Source organism: Mirounga leonina, unplaced genomic scaffold (assembly GCF_011800145.1).
Source record: "Mirounga leonina isolate KUSES-001 unplaced genomic scaffold, KU_Mleo_1.0 Mir_127, whole genome shotgun sequence".
In the NCBI taxonomy this organism is placed as follows: Eukaryota; Metazoa; Chordata; class Mammalia; order Carnivora; family Phocidae; genus Mirounga; species Mirounga leonina.
The window spans coordinates 37,749,417-37,760,146 of record NW_023270316.1 but is presented as its reverse complement, the minus strand read 5'-3'; the positions used below and the strand labels follow the sequence as shown (position 1 = coordinate 37,760,146).

Genomic DNA, 10,730 nt, shown 5'->3' with positions numbered 1-10,730 from the left:
AGTCTAGGTGCCAGTCTTGTGAGTGAAGAACCTCACTGATGACTCATTCAAGTAACCGCAAGCAGTTTAAGTCTTTCCAGCCAAGTTCCCAAACATTGTGAAGCAGATACAAGGCATTCTTGCCATGTCCTGTCTGAATTCCTTGCCAACAGAATTAAATAGTTGTTTCATTCCACTAAGCTTTGTAGCAGATTGTAATTTAGCAATTGATAACTAGAATGGTATATAACTCTAAAGTTTAAAGTATTAACTGTTACTAGTATAATATAACTAATAAAGTATAACTGTTACTAATATAATAACATGGATATTATTTTTTAAATAACAAAGCAGAAAGATGACTTAGAGTAATTTAGTTTGAGCTATTTAGAATTTAATATGCCTATGAATCACCTGAAGATCTTATAAAAATACAACTTTTGATTCAGTAGTTCAGAGGTGGGAATGAAATATTACTTTCTAATAAATTTCCATATAATGCTGATGTTGCTGGTCCATGGACCAGCTTCGGAATTACTACTCTACTTCCCTCATTTTGAATTTGAGAAAATTAAGAGAAAACATGAGATTTAAAGTGATTAAATAGTTGTCTAAAATTGGCAATAAATTGTGGTAAGCCAGGTCGTATTCCTTAGCAGAGCCTATGGTCCTTGGTTGTGGGTTATCAAGAGGAAATTAAAAATGGAGAAGAACAGGGCGCCTGGGTGGCTCAGTTGGTTAAGCGACTGCCTTCAGCTCAGGTCATGATCCTGGAGTCCCTGGATCGAGTCCCACATCGGGCTCCCTGCTCGGCGGGGAGTCTGCTTCTCCCTCTGACCCTCCCCCCTTCTCATGCTCTCTCTCTCTCATTCTCTCTCAAATAAATAAATAAATAAAATCTTTAAAAAAATGGAGAAGAACATTATTTGGTGATAACTCATATCAATCACTATGTTAAGTACTTACACTTAAGTTATTTCACTTTTTCTTCTCTATAGCACTTTAAAACACATTAATTTTATACTCAAATTGGAGAAGAGAAAGTTAAGGTCTAGAGAGTTCAAATGATCTACTGGTGGAGGGTGATGAAGCAGGGCTTGAATCCAGGGCTTTTGGGCAGGCATTAAAGCTTTGATTCTAGCCATGACCTAAACTTTTCATGGTCACTGGGGGATAGGTGGTCATGCTGAAAACAAAATGAAATAAAGAAAGGAAGCATCCTATAGAAAACAGTGGGATGAAGGAAAATATAATTTCATGTTTTGTAACTCCACCAGGAACTACATCTATTCATACTACTTGGGATTGATCAAAACACACGTTTTAGATTTAATCTAGCTATAAATTGTAATGTTTCTTTATTTATATACCCATTTATTCATTCAACTAATATTTATTGAATAAAAATACATTTCACACTCAATTCCTTGTCGATGGATACACACGTGAACAAGAGACATAAAGTTTGGGACACCTGGGTGACTCAGTCGTTAAGCATCTCCCTTCGGCTCAGGTCATGATCCCAGGGTCCTGGGATCGAGCCCCGCATCGGGCTCCCTGCTCAGCGGGAAGCCTGCTTACCCTCTCCCACTTCCCCTGCTTGTGTTCCCTCTCTTGCTGTGTCTCTGTCTGTCAAATAAATAAATAAAATCTTAAAAAAAAAACAAAAGAAAACATAAAGTTCCCTTCATGATGTATTTATCAGGAAAGATAGACTTAAAATTAATTGCAATAGTGTGTAATGAATATTAGGATAGGCAATGTATGGCAATTACCTAGCAGAATATATGGATGTAAGCTAAACGATATTACATGGTTGTAAGAATACAAGAAGTAATACAGGTAAAAATATCTGGTATGTAGAAAAGTTCAATACATGGTATTTTTCAACTATGCCTTCTTTTACTGCTCCCTCCAACCAGACAGTCGAATTGCGTTTACCTGATTTAGGATAAATTCTGATATCTTCTCTTGGTGAATTATTGAAAGTAATATGATGTGAAAATGTGGTTAAAATAGTATAATTGGACTCTTTTACAAAGAAAATAATTGCTCAACTTTTAAAATTTCAGTATTTAAAACCAGTGGGATAGCTAAGTTTTTTACTGTATTTTTACATTATTCTTACTGTAGGGACAACAGGGACAAATATTCATGTGCTTTTTTTATATGTTAAAGTATAATGTTCAAAAATTGAAAAAGATGATTCTCATATAAATATATAGTAAGTATGTGTCAAAGAGTTTATTCAACTAATTAGTGAGGAAACTAGTCAGATATTAAAATTGGTTCAGAGAGCATTTGAAGTGCTAAGTATTTATAGGCAATTAATAAAAAATGTTAGTATAAGATTGCTAGATTATATACAAAACTAGTTAACATTCTACAATGTAAGAAAACCAAATCATTAGTTTTGTTTTGTTTCTTTTTCCCCCACTGAATGATTATATGTATATCAGTCACACAAAGATCTGAAAGTAATAAGGAACTTCACCAAATCTGGATACTTAAATGAATTATCTTAATATTACTCTCCATTATGATTATAGAGGTCTCTAAAAGTTATTCTTTTTTTTTAAGATTTTATTTATTTATTCATTTGAGGGAGAGCAAGTGGGGGCAGGAGCAAGGGGGAGGGTCACTGGGAGAGGGGGAAGCAGATTCCCACTGAGAAGGGAGCCCAATGTGGGGCTTGATCCCAGGACCAGGGATCATGACCTGAGCCAAAGGCAGATGCTTAACCGACTAAGCCACCCAGGCGCCCCTAAAAGTTATTCTTCGTTGCAAAAAAGGGCAGGTTTCATTCTGTGTAGCCTGATTGTTTACACAGATGCAGCAAGATATAGACCTCCTTGAGTTTGCACTATAAATCTAGAGCCATAAAATCAATTGAGCAACCACCAAGCCAGAGAATTAATCACTGTCTAGAAAATTTAATCTTGTTTAAGTATTGTTTATGTGTGAATTAGTCTCATTTTAAGATGCCCCAAATTTGCTAAAGTTTCTGGTCTGCAAGAAGTGGTCTTCCTAACAGCTGAGAGATTAGGTCCAGCAAGCCAGATATCCTGATGCCTTAGTAGACATTGGCTTTATATGGAAAACCAATTCTTGAACATGATTGAACCAGAAAAAAAAGCAAAAATACAAAATCATTAGAGAATAAAAAAATAAATAAAAGAGAAAAAGATTCATAAAGTTAAAGTTCTGCCACTTGGGATTCACTCTGGGATAAGAAAATATGTCAGTGCTTAAGCAGCCATGAGGTATACTTTTTAAGCAACACTGTTTAAATGATTGTCAGGTTACTCCACTTGGGTGTATTAACAGGACAAACTCTAAAACTATTGAAGTGTAATTTCCCAAAAGTTAAGAACATAACTCCTAAAAATATGTAATGAGTATGTATTAAAATTTTATTCAAGTCAATTAATAGGAGATCACTAAGATTTTCAAAGTTGTTCAAATGCCATTAAAGATACTAAGTATTCAATATAGTTTAATAAAGGAGTTTTTGGATAAATTTCTGGATTAAATACAAAACTGGTTGATATCCAGCTGGGTATTTAGTCTAACCTTTGGAGTTATCATTTTCACTGCACAGAAATTATATGCATCTTGATTGGAAAAAAATATGTTTGTTATTAGGTAATTTCACAATGTCTATAATTATTAACCAATAGCCTTAACAGATCTTTTTTTTCTGAAAAGCCACTGAAGTTGAATTTTACTTTTTTTCCCTGAAGACTCATAAAAAGCAATACGTCCATATCTTTGGAAAAGCAGACAGTGGATAATAACTCCTAAAACCCTGCTAGGACAGATTTCCTCCCAGTTTAGCATCTTAATACATCTTTTTTCTTTATCTTATCCCTCTTTTTGCTTGATTTTTGTCACAATTGAAATCCATTGTCAATGAAAAGTGCCTTTTATGAGACTGTGTTGAAAATTAGTAGGGAAAAAAATCTAATTTTGCCAGAAGACTTAAAAATTTTATTAAATTATTTGTTTAAGAACAAAGCATATAATAAAATTTGCATTCATTTTATTTGCCATTTAAAAGGAAGGGTGTGGGGGCACCGGGTGGCTCAGTCAGTTAAATGTCCGCCTTCGGCTCAGGTCATGATCCCAGGGTCCTGGGATCGAGCCCCGCATAAGGCTCCTTGTTCAGCGGGGAGCCTGCTTCTCCCTCCCCTACTCCCCCTGCTTATATGCTCTTTCTCTCTCTCTGTCAAATAAATAAATAAAATCTTTAAAAATAAATAAAGGAAGGGTGTGGGGTGCCTGGGTGGCTCAGTCAGTTAAACATCTGACACTCGATTTCGGCTCAGGTCATGATTTCAGGATTCTGAGATCAGGCCCCGAGTTGGCCTCCACACTGGACGGGGAGCATGCTTAAGATTCTCTCTCTCCTTGCCCCTCTGCCACCCCCCCCCACTCCCTCTCTATAAATAAATAAATAAATAAATGGATATATATTTTTATATTTTTAGGTACATAATCATTTCTATACTAAGCCTATTGAGAAGCTTCTGAGAAACTTCTGACAGTTTTTGTGACTTCATGGTTGTATGGATGTTTATGAGTCTGAATGCCTATAAAACACATAAAACATTTTTAAATTTTTTAGATAGCATCTCTGAAATATCCAATATTGGGCAGTTCATCTGTGACTTTCTGTGATCATATAGTGGTTATTTAACCCTCAGAATACCAGGAGAAATATAAGTGAATTAATATTGTCACATTTTCCTTTGGGAAAATGGAATGGTCCTTGGCATGATGAAGTTCTTCCCATTGAATGGCACTAACTGGAAGTAAATACCACATTTTCTTTTTGTCCTTAGTTATGCACTATATGATTTACAGAATTATATGATCAATTTCCCTATTATGATTAATGTCAACTGTTCTGTTATGAATAATTTTGCATTCATTTTGATTCATATAATAATTATAAACTGTCTTCTTTGTTTTCTTCTCTTTGCTATTAAAAGGATAAATTAAGACATTCTTTTTTTTTTAAGATTTATTTATCTTATAGATTGAGAGAGAGAGAGAGAGCATGAGAGTGCGAGCATGGAGCGGCAGAAGGAAAGGGAGACAAGCAGACTGAACTCCCTGCTGAGCGGAGAGACCAACACAAGGCTCAGTCCCAGAACCCTTAGATCATTACCTGAGCCTAAATCAAAAGTCAGACGCTTAACTGACTGACCCACCCAGGCACCCCTAAAGGATAAATTGAGACATTATGAATTTTCAACTTATCTAGTGAAATGTAAAGGCAGAATGTAATACATTCTTGGAGGGTGATGCAGTAATTTTGGCAATATGTTAAGAAAGCTGAAAGATGATCAGTTTCTTATTGTATCATCTTTCTAGGTGATTCCATCATTCTTCTGGTACATTTTCTTTTTGTTTTAGATTTATTTTAGCATAGTTGGGAATAATAAATGAGCAATGATGAAGTAATTCTTAGGAAAATTAAACAACAAAATATTTCAATGTATGGGAAATACAGTTGGCTTTTGGACAGCAGGGGGGTTGGTAGTGCTGAGCCCCTGTGCAGTCCAAAATGTGTGTATAACTTTTGACTCCTCAAAAACTTGGCTGCTAATAGTCTATTGTTGACCAGAAGTTTTACTGATAATACAGTTAATTAACAGATTCTTTGTATGTTATATTTATTATATACTGTATTCGTAAAATAGAGCAAGCTAAAGAAAAGAAAACATTAGTAAGAAAATCATGAGGAAGAAAAACTGCATTTATGGTACTGTACTGTATTTATTAAAATAAATAAATAAAAGTCTGTGTATAAGTGGACTTGCATAGTTCAAACCCATGGGTAAACGATATAAGGTAACTAAGATACAATGTGTATGTTAGATTTATAAAAAGATGCAGTGAATGTATATTTTAATTATGGGATAGAATGAGTTTTATTCAATTAAAAATAATAAATTTTCTTCTTGTTCTTTGGAGGAAAGCTAAAAAACAATAAAATGTCATAAAAGATCACATCTTACAAAGAGTTAGAACTTTTCAAAAAAGAAACTCAAAAACTAAAATTGGGTCCAGTAGACACTTGGGTCCAGTGGATCCTGATGACCTACTACTTGGAGTGATACAACCATTGCATAGATAACAGGTTATCAGTCAGGATTAGTTGTATGGTCATGTTAGAAGGTAAGAAGCTAACAATCCATATGATTATAAATCAGTGTTAAACAATTTCATCCACCAGTCACATGTAAATAAAATCCCAGTTGTCATGAATATGATCACACAAAAAAGCAGAAATACTCTTATACTCCCCTAAACTATGAGTAACCAACATTCCACATGATAAAACTGACAGTATCATCAACAAAATGAGTGCAAATTGCTTATTTCATGATAAGGTAATCATTAGGTTGAACAAATAAATATAATTTTATGTATAACTTTTGAAACACTATAGGTCACATTTTTTACTCTTCTTTAATCAAAGAGAATACAAAAAATATGATTAACCATTTTCTAGTATACTTTGTGTTATCAGACTTCCTAAAGAATATCCATTGACATAATCTGATAGGTTATGGTATATAGGGATGAATTAACAAAGTGATCATGTAAAATATATTTTAAAATAAATCTTAATATTTTATTCTACAATAGACTTTCTGTATGCACATACTGTTATGCAATGACATTAATCCGTTCAAATGTCATTTCCCATATTCATCATACTTATTATATTAAATCATGATAATTTGCTTTTTCCTCTATATCCAATCACTATTATTATTATTATTATTATTATGAGAGAGAGAGGGAGGCACGGAGGGAGGGAGAGAATCTTAAAGTAGGATCCTCAATCAGCCTGGAGCCTGATGCAGGGCTCCATCTCAGGACCCTGAGATCATGACCTGAGCCGAAATCAAGAGTTGGACAGTAAACCAGCTGAGCCACCAGGCATCTGAATATATCCAATCACACTTTGAACTTTATAAAACCAGCTAGTATATCTTGACCTTAATGTCTGGCATTGAGAGTCATGGTACAGGAGAGACTTAAATACATTTCTAATGTTGCAAATAGGATTTCTGAAAATTTAGTTAATTAATTTATTCATTCAAAAAATATTTATCAAGTGCCTGCTGTGGTTTGGGCACTCCTCCAGGCCTAATCTCTAAGAAGTCAATAAATTTTTCTTAGATGAATGGGCATGTTAAATAAAACCTACCTGTTGGGGCACCTGGGTGGCTCAGTTGGTTAAGCGACTGCCTTCGGCTCAGGTCATGATCCTGGAGTCCCGGGATCGGGTCCCGCATCGGGCTCCCTGCTCGGCAGGGAGTCTGCTTCTCCCTCTGACCTTCCTCCCTCTCATGCTCTCTGTCTCTCATTCTCTCTGTCTCAAATAAATAAATAAAATCTTTAAAAAAATTTAAAAAAAAATAAAACCTTCCTGTTATTTTAATAGGTTAGCTTCTTAAAATGTCAACTTCTCTTTACCTAGAGAAGAATGATAACCCTTGTTTAGACATGATTACATTCTAGATGAGTAGACATTAGATAAATACCTCAGTTTGAAGGCCATTTTACTTTATCAGCCAAGACTTTTAGAGGGGAATATTCTATTTTATTAGTCAAGAAATATATTTTTCCTATGTTTTGGTAAGCTATTTACTTGCTATATTTGCTTTAAATAGTTTTTCTAGAAGATGTGTTTATTCAGGCATTCAAACACAAATAATTGCATAGCAAATTAATAGGTTTGGGCTATATCAACATGTGCTTTCTGGATATTATCATATCTTTTATTATTTTTTGATTGAATTCTATTAAACTGGGCTTATTTGTTCTTTCTACACAGGGATTTACACTTTCACTGTGTAGTCTAATGTCTGTAGAATTATCTTAAAGATTCAAATTCTACCAGAGGTCTATGGCTAGAGTCCCTGTAGATCGTTCTACACTTAGACTAATAAAAATAATTATTTCAGTTATGCTCTCATATCTTTTTCAGGTGGTTTCACAATACCTTAAAATATATATTCTTTAAGATGCTATTTCAATTCAGTAGTAACTTCATGGTATTTCACTTTTCCACTTAAAAGTTGTCTTCTATGAAGATTTCACTATATGAAGAAGACTAAAATTATAGAAATCTAAAAAATAAATATTTACTAAAGAGGGATATATGATTGTCTCAAAGAGATATTAGGATTCTAGATTCCCGTGAAAAGGATAATCTTCTGAAATACTGTTCTTAAAAATGTTTTGCCACACATATTTAAAAAAAATCACCTTTTTTATATTTCTCAAGTAATACTAGGACTGCACATGCTTACTTTTTATAATTTTAATGTTAATGGCAGAGGAGGGAGGGACATATAAATCCTTAACTAAAATCTAAAGCCACATCTCTGCTTTAAAACACATTACTGTTTACAGACAGTATTTCAGGATGTCAGCATGAATGGAAGTGTCAAATTGATGCTTAATACTAACTTGTTTATTTCTGCTTGACTGCACTTAGATGGTAAAAAGGTAGATATCAAAAATAAAGATTATTTTGAGACACTGAAGTAGGTTTCCCTTTGGTTTCATTGCCATAAATCCCATTAGTGTTAATTGGAGATTTACATGTGCATTGAAAGAATAATATACCTCATTATTCTTGAGTAACAGCTACTGACTTTTAAAGGCCATTTAGAATGTGTGACAGGAAACAAATAAAAGCATTCCAGTTAACTTTTTGAAAGTTGTTTTCATTTAGCAGAAAATGAAACAAAAGGCTTCACAAATATTCTACTGCTGTAGTTTTAATTTTATAATTTCAACAACAAAACCTTTAAAATTCTCTTTTGTAGTTTAGCTAGCTAGTGAATATGTAAAGTAAGTATATTTTGAGTCTGCTTTGTGGTAGGTGACCTTGGCTCTGAAGAGCATATGCTATTTAGTTTGTTGTTATTCTTTTAGGTATTTGAACCATTAGAAATCTACTGTGAAAGAAAGTGATGCCTCTCCTGTTCAAGTAAGATTTCATGTTGTATAAAAGGAGAGAAGGTTAGCACTCCCCTTTACAAGGATGGAAGAGACCCTTGGGCCTGACAGCATGCATACAGTTAAGGCATTGCCACCTACTTCATGGTCTCTAACCATCGTTTTTATAGGTGGTAGGGATTAAGGAGTGCACTTGTGATGAGCACAGAGTGATGTATGGAAGCATTGAATCACTATATTGCACTAATACTACACTGTATGTTAAGTGACTGGAATTTAATTTAAAAACTTAAAAAAAAAAAAAAACCGAATAATTAAGATTTCTTGAAAGATCACCTTGGGATATTATAAAAAATATGTAGTAACTATTGGTCACTTATATGACAGTCACTATTTTAAGTACATTTCAAGTATGAACTTATTAACACTAAATAATCCTGTGAGGTCAGTATTATCATTATCCCTATCTTACAAGTGACATAATAGAGGCATCAAAAGGTGAATTAACTTGCCTAAAGTTACACACATAGTAGTGGTAGCGTTGGGATTTGAATCCAGGTCACATAGCTCAACAAATGGAGCTCGATGCAGATATTTGGCTCAAATGAGTTAGCTGTGTCCTAAAATGTGAATACACTAGACAGCAAATTAAAACCTCCTAGCTAACCCAACTCATTTTTTAGAAGTCATGTTAGATAAACTATTATTACTCATACTTCATAGGATTATTTCATCAATCACCTCATATAGTTTAACAAAATATTTCTTCTAACCTCACACTATAATCTCCCTGAGAAGATTTTCCAGTGACAATTTTGGAGCTCTTATAAGAGCTAACTTATACAGAATGCTTTTCTAAGACAGATGCTATTCCAAGCATTTTTTTTTTCATATATTAAATCCAACAACAACCTTTGAGAGAGATACAGTTGCTGTCCTCCTTTTATAGGTGACGAAACTGAGGCAGAGAAAGGGCAAGTTCAAATGTGAAAAGAATTTAAACACAAGCAGCCTAATTCCAGAAAGAAGACATGATTATGATTGAAGAAAACTGGATGTTGAATTCAGTGAGCCTGGATTTAAATCCCACATCATAGTGCTATTGAGAGAGAGAGGGAGGGAGAGCACTGTCTGTAGATAAGGTAAAAAGAATCAAGTCAACAAAAAGTTGGCCTGCTTTTTATTATCACCATGCACAGGCTATTTTGAGCCTGAATTAATAGCATTGAAAATAGGATTAGAAATAGGTGGCCCACAGGATTGTAGTAAATGAGAAAACACAAGTGAAATAAGAAGTTGCAATATAGGGCGCCTGGGTGGCTCAGTTGGTTAAGCGACTGCCTTCGGCTCAGGTCATGATCCCGGAGTCCTGGGATCAAGTCCCGCATCGGGCTCCCGGCTCAGCGGGGAGCCTGCTTCTCCCTCTGACCCTATCCCCTCTCATGCTGTTTCTCTCTCTCTCTCTCTCAAATAAATAAATAAATAAATAAATAAAATCTTAAAAAAAAGTTTCAATATAGTCACTCCAAGATAATAGGAGTCATTTAATTTGAGGCAAAAAGTGTATCACATTTGGCTTCTGAAAAAGGTTTCAAGTACTTGACCAGCTATATATCCTTCATATTAACTCACTGCCCACACTCAGGGAGCCAAAACAAAAGTTCATACAAAGTCTGGTGAAGGTGGCTGGTGCAGACTCTCATTCTACATCTGCCATACATGCAGGCTTTAGAATGTGACCTATAATTTTCCAACTCCAA

The 10,730-nt window shown here is 34.4% G+C and overlaps 1 non-coding gene across 1 annotated transcript; it reads left to right on the top strand.

Annotated features, from left to right (window-relative positions):
- Positions 1-9,011: 9,011 nt before the first annotated feature.
- On the top strand, positions 9,012-9,137 carry LOC118009730. Its single transcript, XR_004679013.1, has one exon. It is a non-coding gene; the product is annotated as a U6atac minor spliceosomal RNA (small nuclear RNA).
- The last annotated feature ends 1,593 nt before the right edge of the window (positions 9,138-10,730 follow it).